At 38.1% G+C, this 20510-nt stretch overlaps 1 protein-coding gene across 1 annotated transcript in view; it reads right to left on the reverse strand.

Moving 5' to 3' along the window:
• The window catches only part of sptbn1 (spectrin, beta, non-erythrocytic 1), a 390719-nt gene extending 377585 nt beyond the window's left edge, over window positions 1-13134 (reverse strand). Inside the window, exon 1 of the mRNA XM_048601480.1 lies at window positions 13038-13134. The gene's annotated coding sequence lies outside the window, so the exon portion shown is untranslated. The remainder of the gene's footprint in view (window positions 1-13037) is intronic.
• Between the last annotated feature and the right edge of the window lie 7376 nt (window positions 13135-20510).

A 20510-nucleotide genomic window follows, 5' to 3' on the forward strand; every position in this document is an offset into this window, starting at 1 on the left:
TTTATCAGAACTAAAATCTAATACAGAATGCGTATTTCATTAAATGCTAGATTCTTCAATATCTTCATAGGTAAATGTCAAAATTCTGGAACCCCCTTCCTAACAGACTGTAAGCGTACCTACAACACATGGACATTAACAGTTCAAAGGCTCACGTCCAGGACAATTAGGGCATAAATTCCAGACCCAGTCTACAACACTCACATATTATGGAAGCATAAATAAAGAAGTATGTTGAGTGACATGTCAGTTGACTTCACACAGCATAAGATTCCCAGGTATGCTCCTGGTGCCCAAAGCCAAAAAAATGAATTGACCAAAAAAAACAAGAACTTTTGACTTCATAGAACCATTACCCAGTGTGACGCAGCACCTTCAAGGATGGGAATAAAATGGGATGAAGATAAAAATGTTCAAAAACATTTAAACCTCAAAATCATTTACGGGGGTCCCCAATTTACAAGCACTTGTACTTACAAAAGTAATCCCAAACAGGGGTATAATTTTACAGATCTAACATACAAACAGTTCCTGTACTTACAAACGGTTATTTTATATTATCCTGCATTATGTTCCAATTTGTGTACAAATTGACTTGCAAGCGGACTCAGAAACAGAACCTGTTCACAACCTGGGAACTGCCTGTACTCTGAAAAGACCAACAAACAATAAAAGGCTCATGTTATTGACTCAAGAAATAACTAAATTAAACTGCCATGTGAAAGCTAACCACTTAAGTATCACATTTCAAATCATTTTTTGGGTCCAAAGTCAGGTTTTAGGGAGCCACTTTTGTTACTGTTGTGATGGTGCCTTTAAGGGGGATTTGTTTTGTGCTGTTTCTCTTGCAGAGAGGTGTTGCCAGCTGTGGTGGAATGTCTGTTTCCGAAGCAGTGGGTAAACAGCTTTGAGTTCCAAGCGTTTTTTTTAAATTAGACAAAAGAAGCATGAGTGGATGGAGTCATGCTGACACAGGCCAGGGTTTTAGTTTTCTTTTCAGTTGAAGTTGAAGTTGAAGTTGGGGCTTGAAGCTGATAGATACAGCTCTCTCTTTGCTCCTGGATTGTTTCTTTCAGGGTTCTTTTCTCCTGGTCTGGAGTTAGCACGAGACTGAAACTGTTTTGGTGAATTTGCCTTTGTCAAGGATGTGTTGATGTGATGCTGCTATATTGGAATAGCTGATGACTAAAAGTGAAATAATACATTATTTTATTAAGTATTTCAATAGAGTTAAAGTTATGCCAATTCTTCTTTTGTTTGATTTTTAACAGTTGTAAGAATAAAGCATGTTTTTCTTAAAGTCTAGTAGTGGGCCAATCGAATCACATCTGGAACACAGTGCCTTACACTTGCCTTTAAATAAAAGTTAGGGTCTAGGCTATCTCCTTGATATATTTTAAGGGGGTTTGGTCTGGTCCAAACTGGTAACACTGTTCTCCTGATAGTTACAGTAATTGCCATCCAACACCAAGTTCAGTGTTTCTTTTGCTATTGCTGGACATTTCTGTGAACACTAACTCATTTATCAAAAATAACTAACAGGCTACTCAATCCCCCTTCACCTTCCTGTAACAACACTAACAACAGCCCCAACTTCAACTGAAAACAAAACTAAAACCCTGGTCTGTGTCAGCATGACTCCACCCACTCATGCTTCTTTGTCTAATTTTAAAAAAACACTTGGAACTCAAAGCTGTTTGCCCACTGCTTCTGAAACAGACATTCCACCACAGCAGGCCTAATTTCAAGTCCTTCCTGCTCCTGAGATACGTAATATAATGACTGAACAGATTAACTGGAAAATATTTTTGCAATTAATACAATGAAGCCTCAATTTTAAGAGCTTTTGTGGTGCAATAGTAGTGTCTCTACTTCTGAGCCATGAGGCCGTGGTACAAGTCCCACCTGCTCCAGAGATGTGCAATAACATCTCTGAGCAGACTGATTTAGAAAATATATAAAGCTAGGCTATGAAAAGTACTCATGTGACACAGTGGCAGATCCCTTCCATCTGGGCCAGAAGGCCTGGGTTCAAGCCCCATCTACTTTAGATGGGTGTCATAACATATCACAACACATGTCATGTTCAGGTTATACAGGACATTGGTGAGTACTGTGTGCAATTCTGGTTGCCCTTCTACAGGAAGGGTACTAATAAACTGGATTCAGAAAAGATTTACCAGTATATTGCTGGAAATGGTGGGTTTGAGATATAAAAATAGTATGGAACAGCTGGAACTTTTCTCAAAGGAGTACAGGAGGTTTATCAAATCATGAGGGGTATCGATAAAGCAAATGGCAAGGATCTCTTCCCTAAGGAATTTAAAAACTAAGGGGTGTATTTTTAAGGCAAGAGAAAGATCAAAAAACGACACGAGGGGCAACCTTTTAGTGTGTGGAATAAACTGCCAGCAAAAGTGTTGGATGCAGGTACAGTTACAATGTTTAAAAGGCATTTGGATAAGTTCATGAATAGGAAAGTTAGGAAGGGTTATGGGCCAAGCGCAGGCAGGTGGGACCAGTTTAGTTTTGGAACATGGTTGGCGTGCTCTGGTTGGACCGAACGGTCTCTTTCCATGCTGTATGACTCTGATTCTCTCTATGTCTGAACAGGTTGATTAAAAATAGCTAAAGCTAGTCTACAAGTCCATACTGAAGACAATTGAGAACCAGTTATAATTTAAGCATCTGTGTCTCCAGTTTTAATGTTAATAGACTCACATAAGTGTAATTTGATTTATCTGGCAGTTCAGTAACAAATTATTCCACTGAGTTACCAATCAAAATGAGTGGTAAAGGTTACACATGCAATTGTGTTGTCATAATGCTGAGTAAATTAAGAAGGTTCACCAATGACACTGAAGTAGAGCAGGGCTGACTGGCCATTTATCACAACTGTTCGCTGATATCTTGTTGCATGCAAACTGATTGCCATGTTTCTATTTTCCAAAGGTTATTGCACTTCAGAAAGGGATTTGTTGACTCAAAGTTTGAAAGGTGCTTAGTAAATCCAAGTTATCTGTTTAGTTACATGACTTAGACTCTTATTCTGAAATAATCAGTGATAGTTTTGTCATTAAGTTACACATTTTATTTTCTTTCCTTAATGATATGTAACTAAGACTTGAAAGTAGGCCTCCTGGCTCAGAGGTAGGGCTACCACTGTCACAAAAACACCACAATGACTGCTTCAACCACTCCGCCATAACTACAGGCAAACTGTACTTCATAGATATTTTATCAACCTGCTCAAACATGTTATGACACACATCTGAAGCAGGTGGGATTTGAACCCCGGCCTTCTAGGCCAAAGGCAGGATACAACCACTGTGCCACAAGAGGCATTTGTAGCCTATCTTTACGCTTGATGTTCGTTAAGAGTTAATTTAGTCATTCATCGGCCTGATAGGAACCTAATTCAGGTTTAGTAAATTAGTGTAAGATGTTTCAATGAGTCAAATCAGGTTTCAATCATTCCTAAATTAATTCTTTAAAGGTCAATCTCAAGGGCTATTGTAGCACAGTGGTAGAAGTGTGGTACCTTTGAGCCAGGAGGCCGGGGTTTCAAGTCCCACCTGCTCCAGAGGTGTGTCATAACATTTAAGCAGGTTGATTAGGAAAGTATCTTTGAGGTCAATTTCCAAACTGCTCCTTGGTTGGGAGTTAAAAGGAAAGAATTACGCACGTGTGCGGTATTTCACCGTATAGATGTCAGAATATCAAAACCCAGCTTTTTGCTGCATTAACAATAATAAGAAGTGAAGCTGAAGATTATTTTACATGGTGATGCTACATTTCTGCTTACAGAATGCATAATTACTTAGTTTAAGATGCATATTAATTATAAAACAAAATAAATAACCTAGACATCAGACAGAATACAAGTTTAAAATGTAGCATCACACCTTTTATTCACAGCAAATTGACGCTATTATCCAAGCTGTAGCAAAGCATGATCACACTTTCCAATCAAACAGAAAGAACTATACTGCTGTCCATGCAATATTCAGTAAGATTAAAACATTTTAATAAAAACCAAATGGGATAATTTTAATCAGGATAACACGATATCTAACTCTAAAACAAATTATGAAACTGAACATAACAGACCATCACTGTAACAGATTCACAAATGTATGTGAAACATGCACCTCCATTATGGAATTGATAGCAGCATACAATACGAAAATTGGACAGTTTTTAAACATACATACTTGAACTGTTAAATAGTCATATAAAGAGCTGTCACACTTTTACGGACATTTTATATCTCAAACAAACGATTTAAAGGTATGCACAATTAAACCATTTCAGTGCTGTTGCAAGAAACTTGGTAGAGTATAGCGAAACATAAGCAAAACATTAATCTTCTATTCACTTGAACCACAAACAAAACTTACCAATATGATAGATTTTGTCCTTCCAACTTGTTGCATTTAGATGCGGTTTTAATTTATTTAATACTAGGGTGAAGCACCAATGGTTATAGATTCATTATGGAAACAAATTTAGTGATTACATATTAACATGATACAAGTCACATAGAATATTGTTTTTATCATTAAACACTTAGTTACACCACTGTTTAACGAAGGTGTGCACATTAATGTCCCAAAGATGAAGGTTATTTCCTCCACACTCTAATAGGCCACACACCATAAATGAATTGTAGCCAAAAGTTCTTATCCCATACATCTGCATACGCTATTTTTGAGCAATCATTAAGAAGTAGTGGTTAGAGTACAGAGCAGAGGTCAGTTACAGAAGCACACAAACGCTTAAGTTCCTCAGAATTAAAACCTATAGCTTCCAATACCACACTACCATTCATAGCATGTTTTCTGAAGGACATTCCAATGGCAATAGGAGTTTTATTCAGGGGCACTCTGACTTGAACTTCAGACTTCATGTAATAATTTTCAGGTCAAATTAAACCATTAACTATTTACTGTATATACAGAGTAGTTTATTCTTTTTCACGATAAAATTGCCAGCTTGACCAAAACATATTGATTGAATAAATTTAAAAATAAAATCATCCTCCAGTAACACATGAGCCAGATTTTTTTTTGGAGCAGACACAAGAACATTAAAAATTTCAAAGGAGCTTGAAATTAAGGATAAGCACAATATGATGTAATGTATTGAATGATTAGTCCTAAACAGAAGACTATCCCAACAAATCTACCAGATCTTAATTCAAAACTACACTATGAATGGAAAATGGAAGCTGCAAGTACTTGAATATTTTTCCAGGGTGAAATAGCATTTACCTAAAAGTGTTTGACACGATCGAGGAGATTTATGAAGTACTCATGTTCATTATAAGGGAGTCAACAGATAAAGGGACGGGCAAACAGTAACTTGGAAAGGCCCATTTGAAAGAGTAACCCAGTAAATATCAGCAACTACAGATATACTATTTTACAAGAAATTGAAGAAAGACCAACGTCATTACTGAGGAATGAATTTGACTATCTGCAAAATAACCTAACAGGCCAGCTTGACTTTGTGGAGATGATCCTGTATGATCAACTTCCACAACTCCTTTGAGGTAATGACAATCTAGGTTGACTAAATCATTAAACATAACACAAGTGTGCTAAAAAAAATGAAATTTTTAGTTGACAAGGAAAAACTTTTGTTCATTAAAAGGAAACAAAATAGGTAGCGTATTTTCCTGATGCTAAAATAGCTATGGGTGAAATTAAAATACAGCTACGACTCCAAGACGTCAGAACATGCAACATATCAAGACTACATAAAATGGAAAACAGTAATGCTAACAAAATAATGAAAGTTCTTAATATGCTCTAAATTCTTAATATTCTCTAAAACTAGAACAATATTAATTAATCAACGTACACAACTCAAATATTTCTATTTACTTCAGATAACTTTGGATACAAAAGACATGCAAATGAATGAACATGAATTTAGGTTGCATTAAAACTTCATCCTGCTCTGGAAATCTCTGGCCCTCTTCTGAAGCCCCCACTTTACTGTTTATAAACTTTCATATTTCCAACCAAAACATGTGTGACCAATTTTCAAGGAATTACATCAGAACTCTACGAAACAAAAGGAGATGAATAAGCCAAGATACACAATACAAAGTGGTCAACCAAACAATCATTCATATATCAAGTTGATTCACTTGATTCTGTATGCAAGAATGTCAAAATATGTGACAAAAATCAAACTGGCAAAATAAAAGTGATTATTAAATCCTGAATATATTTTAAAGGCAAATGTTTTGCTAATGCAAATTTTCTTGTATGTTAGTTTGAACTGGTCTACCAGAAAGACAATTGCTAAAATCAAATGCAGCCTCAGGTCACCCAGCATACTTATACATTTTTGGAGGGACAAGGAAGAAGCATGCTGGTTAGTTTCTGATTGCAATTTAAAAGTCATCAGCATTTTAAAATTAATACGCATTTTAATGGATGGGACATGTTTATGTACTGCTGTACCATTTTTCATATCAATTACTGTACGTTTCCAATGGTTTTGATCACCATAAGCTGAATGATAAACTATTTTATAAAAAGGTCTCAAATGTTATATCATACAATGCACAATGAATCATTCTGTTCAAACAACTTAATGTTCTTTTTTTAACCATAAAATCTAGTACTAAAGATAGCTTAAGACCAACCAATGTTTTGATTGCTTTCCATGAGAAAATTGTGCAGATTGCAAAATTTTTATAAAATTTTATACTTCCAGACAACATTCGAACCATTCAGAGAATGATCACTTGATTCATTCCTGGGTTGAAGGGCTTAGCTTATGAAGGTTGTATAGGTCACTCCTTCAAACATCGGAGTTTGGAAGAAGGAGAGATGATCTTATTGAACTATAACATCCTGAGGGGACATGACCCTCGGGTGAATTCTGAGAGGATGTCACTACTTTTATGACAAACTAGAACTAGGATACGCAGCTTAAGAATGAGGTCTACATTTTTCCTTTTAAGACTGAGATGAGGAGATCTGTTTAAATGTCAGTGGGTGGTTAGTCTGTGGAATTCTCTTCCACAAGTTGCATCATTGAATTTATTTAAGGCTGAGATAGGTAGACTTCTGATGGACAAGGGAAACAAGGACTCTGTGTTTTGTGGGTTAGGGTGGTGCAGACAGATAGGAATCTAATGTTGAGATCACAAACAGATTAGCTATCACATTAATGAACGGCAGAGCAGGCTTGAATGGCCTTCTCCTGCTATATATATCTCCTAATTCACATAGGCTCAGAGATGGATATTTTCTTGACATTTAGTGAAACAATAACACAGATGACTTTGTAAAAATCCAGGACATTTTTTTTTCATTTTGTTTTTATTTTGGACAGTGAAAACTATATTTGGACTGTGCTTGATGCAAGTTATTATGTACATTAGTGGTGATAGTCACAGAATACATATTTTATAAATGACAGCAGCATTATAGCTTATACTGCACAATATATTATCATGCCACAAAGTTATAAACCCAAGTCCACTTCAAGTATAATTTGCTGTAGAACCTGAATGCTTGGGTCAGTTAAAGATCTGGCTTTCTGTTATTTATAAACCTCAATTTAATTAATGACAAAACATCAGGGAACTGTGGTAATTGGAATACTTTTTTCAGTCCATACTTGGTTGTAATTTTCTGTTTTTATTGAAATTTTACTGAGTTCAGTTTTTTATACAATGATTGTCCAATAAAAGAAAAAAAAATTGTTACGTCCCACAGCACCTTCTCTGACAGATATATAATATCAGTACATCCAAAAGTCACTCACAGTCTGAGTCAAGACAAAGTTAGGCTAATTCTGGAAAATAGAAAGCCCTGAAGTAACCAGGATGGTAGAACCAAAGAAGTCAGAAAGTTCAAGATAGGCAACAAACCAGACCAAAGGATTAAAGAGCAGTGGTGTGAACAGTGTGGAGGCGCAACCAATGAAATAACTGTAGGTAGGTGTTATGGGAACAATGTACTGATTTCCTATTTTCTCTAGGTTGCTGATGAAATCTGAAGTAGACATGATATGGCACATCTACATTACTTTTCTTAAACAGAAATTGCAGGAATAGCGAACCGGCAAGAAAGCTCTGACAGCAGGGGCAGTTTTTAGGTCAGACAGGAGGAGAATATTTTTCTCAGAAGGTTGTGCAACTTAGGAACTCTCTGCCTCAGAGGTGGTGAATGTAGACAGACTCTTGTTAAACAACAGAATCAAAGTTTATCTGGAATAGGTGGGACACAAACACATCAAGTATGATCTTAATGAATGACAGAGCAGACTTAAGAGGCTTTCTGCTCCCAATTGATCAGTGGTACAAACAAGTGGACAAACAATACTAAGACAGACAATAAATTGTGATTTACAGAAACCTTATTTTAAATGAAGATTTATAAATGGGCACAAAATTTCATTTCTGATAGAATTAATAAAACTGAAAATGGAAGTTGCTCATATTGGTTGAAGTTAAGATTGATTTTATGTCACAAAAAGGATTAATTCAGGAAAAGTAAGTGGCATAGCTAGCCTCTTATCTTGAACTGGTTCCAAATCCAACTTATACCTGGGCACAGACATCTATTCCCATTGGTTGTTAGGGAATAAATCATAATCTAGTTCCTACAGGCCATCACACATTACAAACCTACCTCTAAGGTGATGCTAGTTAACTTTTAATTCAGAAAATCTTAAGGATGGCTGATATCACCTATGGTGTGCATAATGACTGATAGCAAAAGCGAAAATGGTACACTATTGTCATAAGAGATGTTCAAATTAAGGCACATTTGCTGGAGTACAATGGAAAGAACTTGCACCCAGCCATGTTAGAGTAAACCAGGCAATGACCAATAGCAACATTCCGTATATATGAAATAGGACAGTGTTCCATTTCCAGCAATATATTTCTGTGGGTTTGTTTCTAAATAAGGTTTAATCATCCACTTACTGTCAAATACCAGGCAATGAACAAAATACCGTATTTTGTAACGTATTGCTTTTTAAAATAATGGAATGTATTTTTTTGGCAGACAAATGAAGAATCCAATATTCCATATACAACTTTTTTCAAATCTTGCCAAAACTGCATATTCAAATACATGATGAGTAAGTGCATATCCTTTAAATGGAGAGGGACTGCCGAACTCTGAGGTACAGAGGGCTATAGGTGTCCTGGTACAGGAATCACAAAATGTCAGTATGCAGGTACGGCGGATGATTAAGAAACCAAAGGAGTTATGGTTATTTATTGCTACTGGAACGTTATAGAAAAAGTAGAGATTTTGCTATAATTATACAGGGCATTGATGAGAGCATGTCCAGAGAACTTTGCAATATTGCATTAGAAGCAGTTCAAATGAGGTTCACAACCAATTCCTGGAATGAGCGGGACATCTTATGATAAACGGTTGAACGAATGGGCCTGTAACCATTGGGGTTTAAAAGAACCACACCATCTTATTGTAACACATAACTTCCTGAGGGGACTTGACAAGGTGGATGCTGAAAGGATGCTTCCCCCTTAAGGGAAAGACTTGAACGAGGGGCAGGGATTAAAACTAAGAAGTCTACCATTTTGTATGGAGTTGAAGATAACTCTTTTTCTCTCAGCAGGTTAAGAATCCTTGTGGAGGTAGGGTCTTAGGTTTTAAGACAGAGACAACAAATGAGTTAAATGGTATCAGGGTAGGCAGGAAAGTGGAGTTGAGGCCTCTTTAGATCAGCCATGATCTTATTCAAAGGCTGAATAGGCTTCAGGAGTCAAATGGCCTAGTACCACTGATAATTAGTACGTTTATAAGATACATGAATCCTCCTCACTCAGCAGAATTATGTGGATCGACATTTTAAAAGAGTTTTAATGTACTAAACTTCTAACGGAATCAATACTGGAGCAGGAGTGAATATATCAGTTTTCCTGCAGCACGATTACATATGCAACAAGCAGACCTTTTAGAAGCATATTATGTAACACAAATGACAATGTGTTGCAAAACAGCAACAATACATAAAAAGTGAGATGACATTACTATGCATGAATAAACTTTAGCAGTTTATTCACGCTATTCCCCAAACCCAGTGTATTATGCCTTTAAAATACATTCCAACCAGAATCTCATACTTAGGTAAATGCGCACAAGAAATCCTGCATGAATGGAAATTACAAGATAGAGTCATACAGCATGGAAACAGATCCTTCAGTCCAACTACTGCACGCCGAACATGTTCCAAAACTAAACTTGTCTCACCTGCCTGCGCTTGGCCCATATCCCTCCAAAACTTTCCTATTCATGTACTTATCCAAATGTCCTTTAAACATTGTAACTGGACCTGCATCCACCACTTCCTCTGGCAGTTTATTCCACACACTAACCACTCTGTACAGAAAAGTTGCCCCTCATGTCCTTCTCCTCTCACCTTAAAAATATGCCCCTTAGTTTTGAACTCCCCCACCTTAGAGAAAAGACTCTTGTCATTCAACTTATCTGTGCCCCTTACGATTTTATTAACCTCAATGAGGTCACACCTCAACCTCCTACACTCCAGTGAAAGAAGTCCCAGCCTAACCAGCTTATTTTGGTAACTCAAACACTATTCCCGGCAACATCCTGGTAAATTTTTTTCTCTCCAGTTTAATAATACCCTTCCTATGACATGGCAACCAGAACTGTACACAGTACTCCAGGAGAGGCCTCACCAACTTCCTGTATAGTCTCAACATGTCGTCCCAACTCCTAAACTCAAAGTCTGAGCAACGAAGACATGCTTATGAAAAGTTAAATAATAGCTTTACTTGCTTATTACAGAAGTTGAAAAACAAGGGTTTTTCGGAAGTAAATTCAAAATATATGTGGAAATAATTGTCATTAGTTTATTTCTAAATGAAAATAAAGTTTCTTAATTATAATGAAGTACTCAGAATCATATTGGCTATTTCCAAATAAATTCACAGCCAATCCAAATATAGAACGTCAGCTATTTTGACCAAGTAAAACCAGAACAAAATTTGAACCAGTCAAATTTGATGACAGACCTCAATTTATCCAAATGACTCTGGTCATCAGACAATATTAATGCTATTTAGATTTAGTTTCTTAATCACTATAAAGTAGGTCTTGAATTCAAAAGCAGTTACAGTTGGTGGAACAGCTTGAGAAATATGATTTTGAGGAGAATGCTGAACAACTTCTTAGTAAATAAGCAGATGAAAAGAAATCTGATTGACATATTGACCTATAAAGACATTCGATCAATGCAATGATAAAGGCGGTGGCAGACCAGGGAGCAGAGTTGAGATTCCACATGGAACAGCACTTGCGCAGAAGAACTGACTAATTTAATATTATGTTAATGTCTTGCAGGGTATACCAAACACTGCAACCGATAATACCTTAAGGATATATTTTAAGGATGGCCAAGAAATTCCCGAATGAACTATCATTACATCCCTGTTAATCCAGAAAATTTAAAATACTTACTGTGGTGTATCAGCAAGAAAATAAAGTGGGCACTGGGAGAGACGCACGTTAAGCATAAAGCAATTATATTCAGGATTATCACTATTTTCAGCAACAACGTAGGCTCTAGCGTAAAGAGAATGGGTAGGAAAGATTGCCATGGAACTTGATGCTGCCTTATTTAAGGAGTCATGCAGTAACAGCGTTCTGTGCACAAGGGCACATTTTTTTAAAATGTAGAATTCCGGCGATTTTAGCTACGTTTATTGTGTGACCTACTCGCCAATAAATGCAATGGTTAGTGGGATTATACTTTAACAATTTTATCGTTATTTCGGTTATTTCACTACAGTATTAGAAAAAAAAATGTTTTTGTGCGGACTACTGACCTTAAACCCAAACCACATTATGAACCTTTAGGATCGACATCATTTCAAGAATACATTCGAATAGTTTATTCAATAGCTCGATTTGCGAAGTCCAACAAAATTCCAAAACCGTGGAAGAGCCTGACAGGTCAATTTTCACGTACAAAGCGTCAATGAGTTCATTTTGATTATTAGGGAAATAGATAGGATGCGAAAAACCAAGATGCCTTTACTGCCCCTCTGTGTACGCCATTGGAAATGGAGGAGACGGTACTGTACAATCAACAGGATAATTAGCTCTGTATTCTCAAAATGTCATCAAGCTTGTTTTCCAATTGCAAATCCATACATTTTAATTACTCACATTGTATCCAACCCCACCCTGGCCAATCTATCCTACAGTGCAAATTAATATCGAATGCAGCTGCAAGCCGAACCCGACAAGCACCGCATTCGGGTTGCAGCATTGCGATCCATAATGAAGCATCGCGTTATAATCACCACTCCCACCCCCACCTCATCACCAATTCACTATGACAAAATGCGCAACTTTCCACGCTTTACACTGCTGCTTACCTTTAAATGTTACTGTCAACTGACTGAACAAAAAATTAAGAGTAAAGGTCATTTACGGGGAAAATCTCAGGTCTGCAAGAGCTTTCGTTAAAAAAAACAAGATTGCGGCAAAATTAAAAATAGTCAGATTCTCGATCCAAATTCCATTTATGAGGCAGCTGCAATCAGGGAATGAAAACCAAAGCGCTTTAGTTTTTCGCCCATTCAACAGCTCGTATTCCGATCGCAGCCCGAGATCCGCACGGCCACGCCTATTTACATCTGTACCGTTAGATAGATCGGGGGAAAAAAATAAACGATAGGCTTCCACAAGACTCAAACTTGGCACATCATTTACGAATCCCAGAATTTAAAAGAAAAGGGAAATAAGCACATCTTTGAATCCAGGTTGAAAACAGTTATATAACACATCTATCTGCTCTGGTTAGAAAGCTGCTGAGGATCGTCAGATGCCGCAGATATTCCCACCTCAAGATTCTCTCTCTCTACTTCACCTTCAGACTCATCCCTTTTAAATGAAACAGAAACGTACCTTTGCTCCATTCAATCGAAATTTATCTGCATTAACTAAATGATACGATCTGTTTCCCCCAATCATCGTTGTAGCCCGGTGAAGAATACCTACCTTTACCAGGACACAAGCGATCAATGTGGAGCTGCAGGAGCCAGAGCCAAGGCTGAGAGAATCCGCACTGTGGAGCAAAAGCAGAGGCACTGATTGAGGAGGCGCTGACACAGGCAGCGGGCAGGGGAGGGGGTGGAGCGGGCAGGGGAGGGGGTGGAGCGGGCAGGGGAGGGGGTGGAGCGGGCAGGGGAGGGGGTGGAGCGGGCAAGGGAGGGGGTGGAGCGGGCCGGGCCTGGGCGGGGACAGGAGCCAGCGTCACCTCACTCCATCCCATCCAACAGCAGCGATGTGCATGGTCCCCGCGTCGGACACTTACCCTAGAACGGTGCCGACTCTGGGCGGAGGCTGCAGCGTTGGCGGCTTCGCCGGATCCGATGGCGCCCAGCACTGCGGCGGAGGGATAAACAAACCGCCGCCGCCTGTGGGTGAAGCGGCCGCGGCTCGAGCGCTTCTCAATGGGCTGCGCGAGGCCGCAGCCAGTCACTCGCTTAGTTCTTAGGTAACGGTTCGCTGCAAAGTGCACACTTTAGTCTCTGTCATATCATGGAGACGTTAAAAAATTGTTTGAATGCTCCAGCGGAGACCAATGGCAGAAATTTAAGATATGAGTGGTTAATAAAGCATATGGCATCCTGGGTGTTATTTATAAACGCAGAGGTTGACAGCAAAATACTTTAATGGAGTATCGTAACCAAGTCTGGGTACCACAGTTTAGGAAACTATTAGAGAGGGGCTGCAGAAAATATTTGTGAGAATGGTTCTACGGAGAAGGACTTCAGTTACAGAGAAGGATTAGAACCGCTGAGGCTTTTTGCAGCGAGCGAAGGTACGAGAAGTTTTGATGGAGATATTCAAAATCACGAAGAATGGCCTCCTATACTGTGACCTTCGTATAGAATTATTACATAAATACACCAGTGGACCTCATCTATTGTAAGGCGCTTCCTTGTTCAATTTTCGAAAATAACCTTTTAGAATAACAAATGTTCTTCCCATGGAAGATATTTATTTAAAGTTAGGGTATTTTCTGTTTATATTGCTTATCGTTTTCATGCAAAACGCAGTAGTTATTAACAATTAGTTATATTGTTGTGGGCATTTTCCTCACATTTAATGCTCCAAAATAGTTAATATCTTTGACTGTTTAGATTCCTGGATTGGTATGTACAGCTTCGGTTGGGAAGGCTCCTGGCCCGAAAGTTACGTGGGAAACTTTTCCAAAGTGGGCAACATTTAGTCTGATTTCGGTCAGAAGTAAGGATTCTGATTCAGAACAGAGAATTTCAAGTTTACTTCGTTGGGATTAGATCGCTTAGATAATTAAGAAATTTAACTGAGGCTGGCTACTATCCCCATTTGATAAAATGACAAATTCCACATTTTCTGTGACTTAAGAGTTGGTTGTAGGACAAAAAGAAATAAAGTCAACTTTGAGAAGCAAAAATTGTTTAAAATCCAACATAATGGAAATAATGAAACTGGTAATAATTATTAGAGATGCATGTCCCTTTAAATACTCTGTTACCTACATTTATACACATTTTTTGAAAGTATTTTACAGCACCTACTCACCTGATCTTTGAGACAGAGCCAACATATTTGCAGAAACTATCACAGCCTAACTAGAAAAGGAGAAATCCATTTTTGCCAAAACTAGCAGTAGAAGATATGTCATTTCAAGTAGCAAATTATTCAGGAATTAATATGATTTATTACTTTTCCCAAAAATACTTGAAAAAGATTGCATTTTAGCAAAAAATGAATGTCTGAAACATGAAGACAATATAAGAAATAACAAACGTTACTTCAATTCAGTTTGTGGGTCATCTGTATTTGTGTAAATTGGTGTGACTGCTCTTCTTCTCAAGAACCCCATAGTGAATAAGAATGTTGTATCTTTTAATGATTTTCATCTTTTTAAACGTGCAGGAGTTAACATTGTGACTTCTGCATTAATGTTCTGTTTTAGGGCATCATTGTTAGATTCTTGGGATGTGTATCTCATGTTCCATCCTTCCCACCAGAAATGTTGTTAATGGGATACTTTCAACTAAATGAAAGTTAATCAGTTTTGAGCTGGGAGAGTTTTTGTGTGTATATGGTGATGGTGGGTTATTATTAGTAGGATTAAATTTAAAGTGCATGATACTTTTGCAATACATTATTGTAGTTATGCTCAATTTCTCCCTGGCATGGGATATTTGACCAAGGGTGGTTTTGGGAGTATTAGTTCAGCAGTTGTAACAATAGCAGCCTGTGTATGCTTATTTTTCATTGTTACAAAGAGCAAGGAGATGAGAGGAGCTGAAGGCCAGACATCACAGTTGAGACACTTTGGAAATTAGCAGGTCTAAGGCTGAAGATTGAAATAATAAGGGCCTTCATGAATTTGAGAATTATAAGTATGTGCAGTAAAGTATAATTGAGAAGTTGTCTAGTAACCAAGGTCTTCTCCCATTCAATGAAAAAAATATTTGCCTCCTTGATTCACAAAGACTCGAGAGTGGTCATTTTTTTAGAAAAATAAGGTTAACTATATTTAAGACAATAGATGGAGATAAGTCTCATCGTCAGTGATTTCAACCTTTAATGTAAAAAAAAATCCCAAGATGGAGCATTGAAACCAGGAGGCCCAACAGGAGCATTGTAGATGAAATTTGATACCAGGTCATATGAGGCAATGTAGTGCCGATGGCCAAAATCTTCATCAAAGGGGTAAGTTTTGCGGCTCACCTTAAAGGAGGAAAGACGGGGAATGAAGATTGAGGGAGGACATGCCAGGGCTTAGGCAGTCAAAGGCATGATCACTGGCATTGGAACAAATAAAATCAGAATTGCTGGAAAGGTTAGTACAGATATCTTAGAGGGTTGTAGGAGTGAAGGATATCTCTTAAAAATCCTGAAAAAAATTCTGAAGAAGGCTCCCAATCTGAAACGTCAACTTTCCTGTTCCTCTGATGCTGCCTAGCCTGCTGTGTTCCTCCAGCTCCACACTGTGTTATCTCTTAAAAATCCTAACTCTTTAATATTAGACAGTGGTTTGCCATGGCATTTGAGCATGTACTGATTTGTTCAACAATATCCTCAGTTCCACCTTTGATACCACAGTCCATACTAAAATCATTACTGACTGTCCCCTAGGCTATTCCACTGGTATAGCCCTCATCTCCATTTGGACCAAAACAGCCCTACTGGATTCTGCTTTAGTGCCTGTGGAATGTTGCCGAACAAAGAGACCTTGGGGTTCAGGTTCATAGTTCCTTGAAAGTGGAATCGCAGGTAGACAGGGTGGTGAAGAAGATGTTTGGTATGCTTGCCTTTATTGCTCGGTGCATTGAGTAAAGGAGTTAGAATGTCATGTTGCAGCTGTATGGGACATTGATTCGGCCACTTTTGGAATACTGTGTGCAATTCTGGTCTCCCTGCTATAGGAAAGATGTTAAAATTGAAAGGGTTCAGAAAACATTTACAAGGATGTTGCCAGGGTTGGAGGTTGAGCTATAGGAAGAGGCTGAAAGGCTGGGTCTGTTTTCCCTGGAGCATCGGAAGCTGAGGGGTGGCCTTATAGAGGTATATAAAATCAGGAGGGGCATGGATAGGGTGAATAGCCAAGGTCTTTTTCCCAGGGTAGGGGAGCCCAAAACTAAAGGGCAAATGTTTAAGGTAATAGGAGAAAGATTTAACAGGGGCCTAAAGGGCAACCTTTTCAAGCAGATGATGGTGCGTGTATGGAATGAGCTGCTACAGTTACGACATTTAAAAGGCATCTGGATATGTACATGAATAGGAAGGGTTTAGATGGATCTGGGCTAAGTGCTGGCAAATGGGATTAGATTAATTTAGGTTACCTGGTCATCATGGACGAGTTGAACCAAAGGGTCTGTTTCCATGCTGTGCAACTCTAAGACTCTATACTAAAACTGCTCACTATTTCAGCAACATTCTGGATGCAAGGATAATCTCCAGCTTCTTTACTGCAAACCATCTTTTTAAACCCCTCTTCCCTGTCTCCTCAATCCTCACCTCCAATAATGTGAGAGAAGTTTATGGAATTCTTTGACATTAAGATTGAAACCACCTGATCAACTTTCCCGTGGCTCACCAGTTTAAACCTCCTCTAAAATACCTTGTCCCATTCTACCCCACCCTAGCCCTACACTCCCATCTTTATCTCCTATCTCCCTTCTTGCCCATCTGAATTTAACTTCTCCGTGTGATCCACGTCTTACTCCCTTGATCCTATTCAAATTAAACACCTGCTCATCAACATCCCTTCCTAGTCCCCGTATTATTTGATCTTGTAATGCTTCCTTGTCTTCAAGTACTGTCTCTCCTTTAAAAATGCTGTCATTACCCCATTCCAAAAGAATCCTTGATCCATTTGACCTTACAAATAACTCTTTTTTTGAATTTTTTTCCCAAAGTTCTGAGTCTGTTTTCACTCTCCAATCTGTATCCGTCTTTCTGGGAACTCCATGTTTTAATTCATTTACTTAATGCAATTCCTATCCCAGCACCAGTAGGTCTCATATCAAAGTAATGATTGACATCCTGTGTGACTGTGAGAAAGATAACTTATTCCTCCTCATCCTTCTCAATGTGCTTGCAGCCATTACCATGATTAACAACACCATTCTCCTCCAATGTCTACCCTATCATTGTGCAACTAGTTAGTACTATGATCACTTCTGTTTTTCTCTAATCAGTCTGTTCTGATATGTTATTACACAGCTCTGGAGGAGGTGGGACTTGAACCCAGGCTTCCTTGCTCAAAGATAGGGAAGTTACCATTCACTTGGTTTTATTCATATCCATCTAATTGTAGTCAGCGTATAGCCTGCTATGGCTGTTGGTCCCCCTCCTGCATCATAGCCTCTGGTGTTCTCGAAGGATCAATTCTTGATCCCCTCCTTTTTCTGAATTGAATGCTGCCCTTCAGCAATATCGTATGAAGACACAGCATTAATTTTTGCACGTACCCTGGTGACACCAGCTCTACTTACCACTATCTCTCTCAACTCTTCCCCTGTATTTAACTTGTAAGACTACTTATTCAGTAATGGATGAACAAAAATTTTCTGTGATTAAATATAGGGAAAATTGAAACTATTGTTTTTGGTACCCAATATAAACTCCTTCCTAATTCCCAAATACATCCCTGAGGTTGGAACTATCTGAGGTTGAACCAAATGGCATTCATTTATTTAACCACAAGCTGAGTTTCCAATGATGCATTTACATTATCACCAAAATATCTATCTCCACATTTATAACACTCCCCGTTTCCACTCATGTCACAGTCCATCTGCTTACTGAAGCCCTCAACCATACACTTGTTACCTGTAATTTTTTGTATTTCAATGCAGTCCTGATCAGTCTCCCACACTTTACCCTCCTGAACCTACGTGCATCAAGTCATGCACACTTATCACCATTGTATTCACTGACTTACAACAAGCTCCTGGTCAAGAAATGTTTCTCCTTCAAAATTCTCATCTTTGTCTTAAATTCCTCCAAGGATTTGCCCCCTCTATTTTTGTAATCTTGTCATAATCCTCCAAGATATTTTCTTAAATTCTAGCCTTTTGAGTAAATTGTACTGCAATTGGGAGTTGTGTCCTCAGCTGTCTAGCCCTTAGCTGTGGCATTCCCAACCTTGCACTTTCTACCTCTGTACCTTTTTTTCCTACTTTAAGACTTTGTTTAAACATAGAAAATTAATAGCAGGAGTAGGCCATTCAGCCTTTTGAGCCTACTTGGCCATTTAGTATGATGGTGATTGATCATTCAATGCAGTCCCACGTTCCTGCTTTCTCCCCTTATTGTTGATCCTGTTAGCCCTAAGAACTATTCCTCTCAAAGACTGTCTTCTTTGGCCAAACTTTTGGTTACCTGACATAATATCACTTTTTGCAGTTCACTGTCAATATAACAAGAAGTTTTATTCTTGCATTTTGAGATCCAAGTGTATAAACAAATTTTGGTCCTTGCAGAATCTTCAGTCCCTTGTGTCAAAAATGGTCATGCTGTGCATTTCCACTTTATTGCCAGTTATATTACCATCTCCAACAAAACAGGAATGTTAGGCATGACAATTGGAAAATATATTTTTCAAACAAGAGAAAGGCATTTTAATTGAATAAATAATTAAGGTTAGTGAAGGGTCAGAAAATGGCTAATAAGCTTATCTGATGATCATCTGAAAATATTTCATCTAGGCTCCTGATATAACGTAGAAAATCCTTACCCAGCCTCATTCCTATTATTTTAAAAGATGTTAAAATCATGTAATCCCTACAGTTTGAAAGGAAGCTATTCTGCACACTAAGTATGCACCAACTGACTGAAGGGCATTGCACCCAAACCTAGAGTGCCATCCTATCCCTATGTTTACTAGCTAATCCACCTAACCTACACATCTTTGGAGCATGGGAGGAAACCAGAGCACTCAGCAGAAACAGGAAGAGCATACAAACTCTATGCAGACAGTCACCCGAGTCCCCAGCACTGTAAGGCTGTAATGCTAACCACTGAGCCACTATGCTGCTCCTAAACTGAGCAGGACTATCCACAGTCAGCTTTGTTGAAAGGCTAAGTTGGAAGAAAGGCACTGCTGAGACCTGAACTCAGGATAGCCTATTTACTGGGCAGGCGTTTTAACATTAAGCCATTGTGCCATGTTTGCAGTAAAAAAAATAGTATTTTTATGATTAATAATGCTTTCAACGTTTTAAGAGCTCTTTTCATTAAGGATTTTTTTCTATCATGAATGTTGTTCGTAAAATAATAGTCACAGCAAGAATTCTTCCAACAATTTAAAATCTGATAATCTGACATTCTCTTTAGCCATTTTGGAAATTAGTGCACGAAGAATAAAGGTGAAATATCAAAATGAAGAGGTAAGTATAAACTGTCAAATCAGAGCAGGATCCAGTGGTCAGAAGTCTGGTGGAAGCAAAAGACAAATCGTCAGCTAGTTTATATGTTATGCAGAGGGAACAACTGGAAACTAACAGACTTTCATTGAGTGAACCTCAAGGATACAAAAGGAAAAAAAAATTCTGCCAGGAAAATATTACAGGCCACCACAAAATAAAATGGAGGTGATGTACAGCTTTAAGCTGTCATAAAAGAGAATAGTGTTAAAGGCCTAAGTTGTAATCATGCGGATTTTAATCTTCCAAACATAGACTGTCACTTAAAAATTAAAATTTTAAATTTGAGTGTTGTAAATGCAATATTGTCTTCTCTTTCCGAGTTCCCTCATGCACTGATTAAGAAGAATCTTGAAGTGCTTCAATAAGCTCCATTGTGCATGTAAATTGCCTCACTTACTTTTTTTACTAATAAGTAGGCAGTGCCTCATGTATGAACGCAAAATTGATCAATCCAGCTAGCTCCTGGCTAGCCACAGCTCTCCACCAGAATTTAGGCCTTTTAAATATGTCTTTAAGAATTTATAGTGAGTCAAGG

This window comes from Rhincodon typus, chromosome 9 (genome assembly GCF_021869965.1).
Source record: "Rhincodon typus isolate 14 chromosome 9, sRhiTyp1.1, whole genome shotgun sequence".
In the NCBI taxonomy this organism is placed as follows: Eukaryota; Metazoa; Chordata; class Chondrichthyes; order Orectolobiformes; family Rhincodontidae; genus Rhincodon; species Rhincodon typus.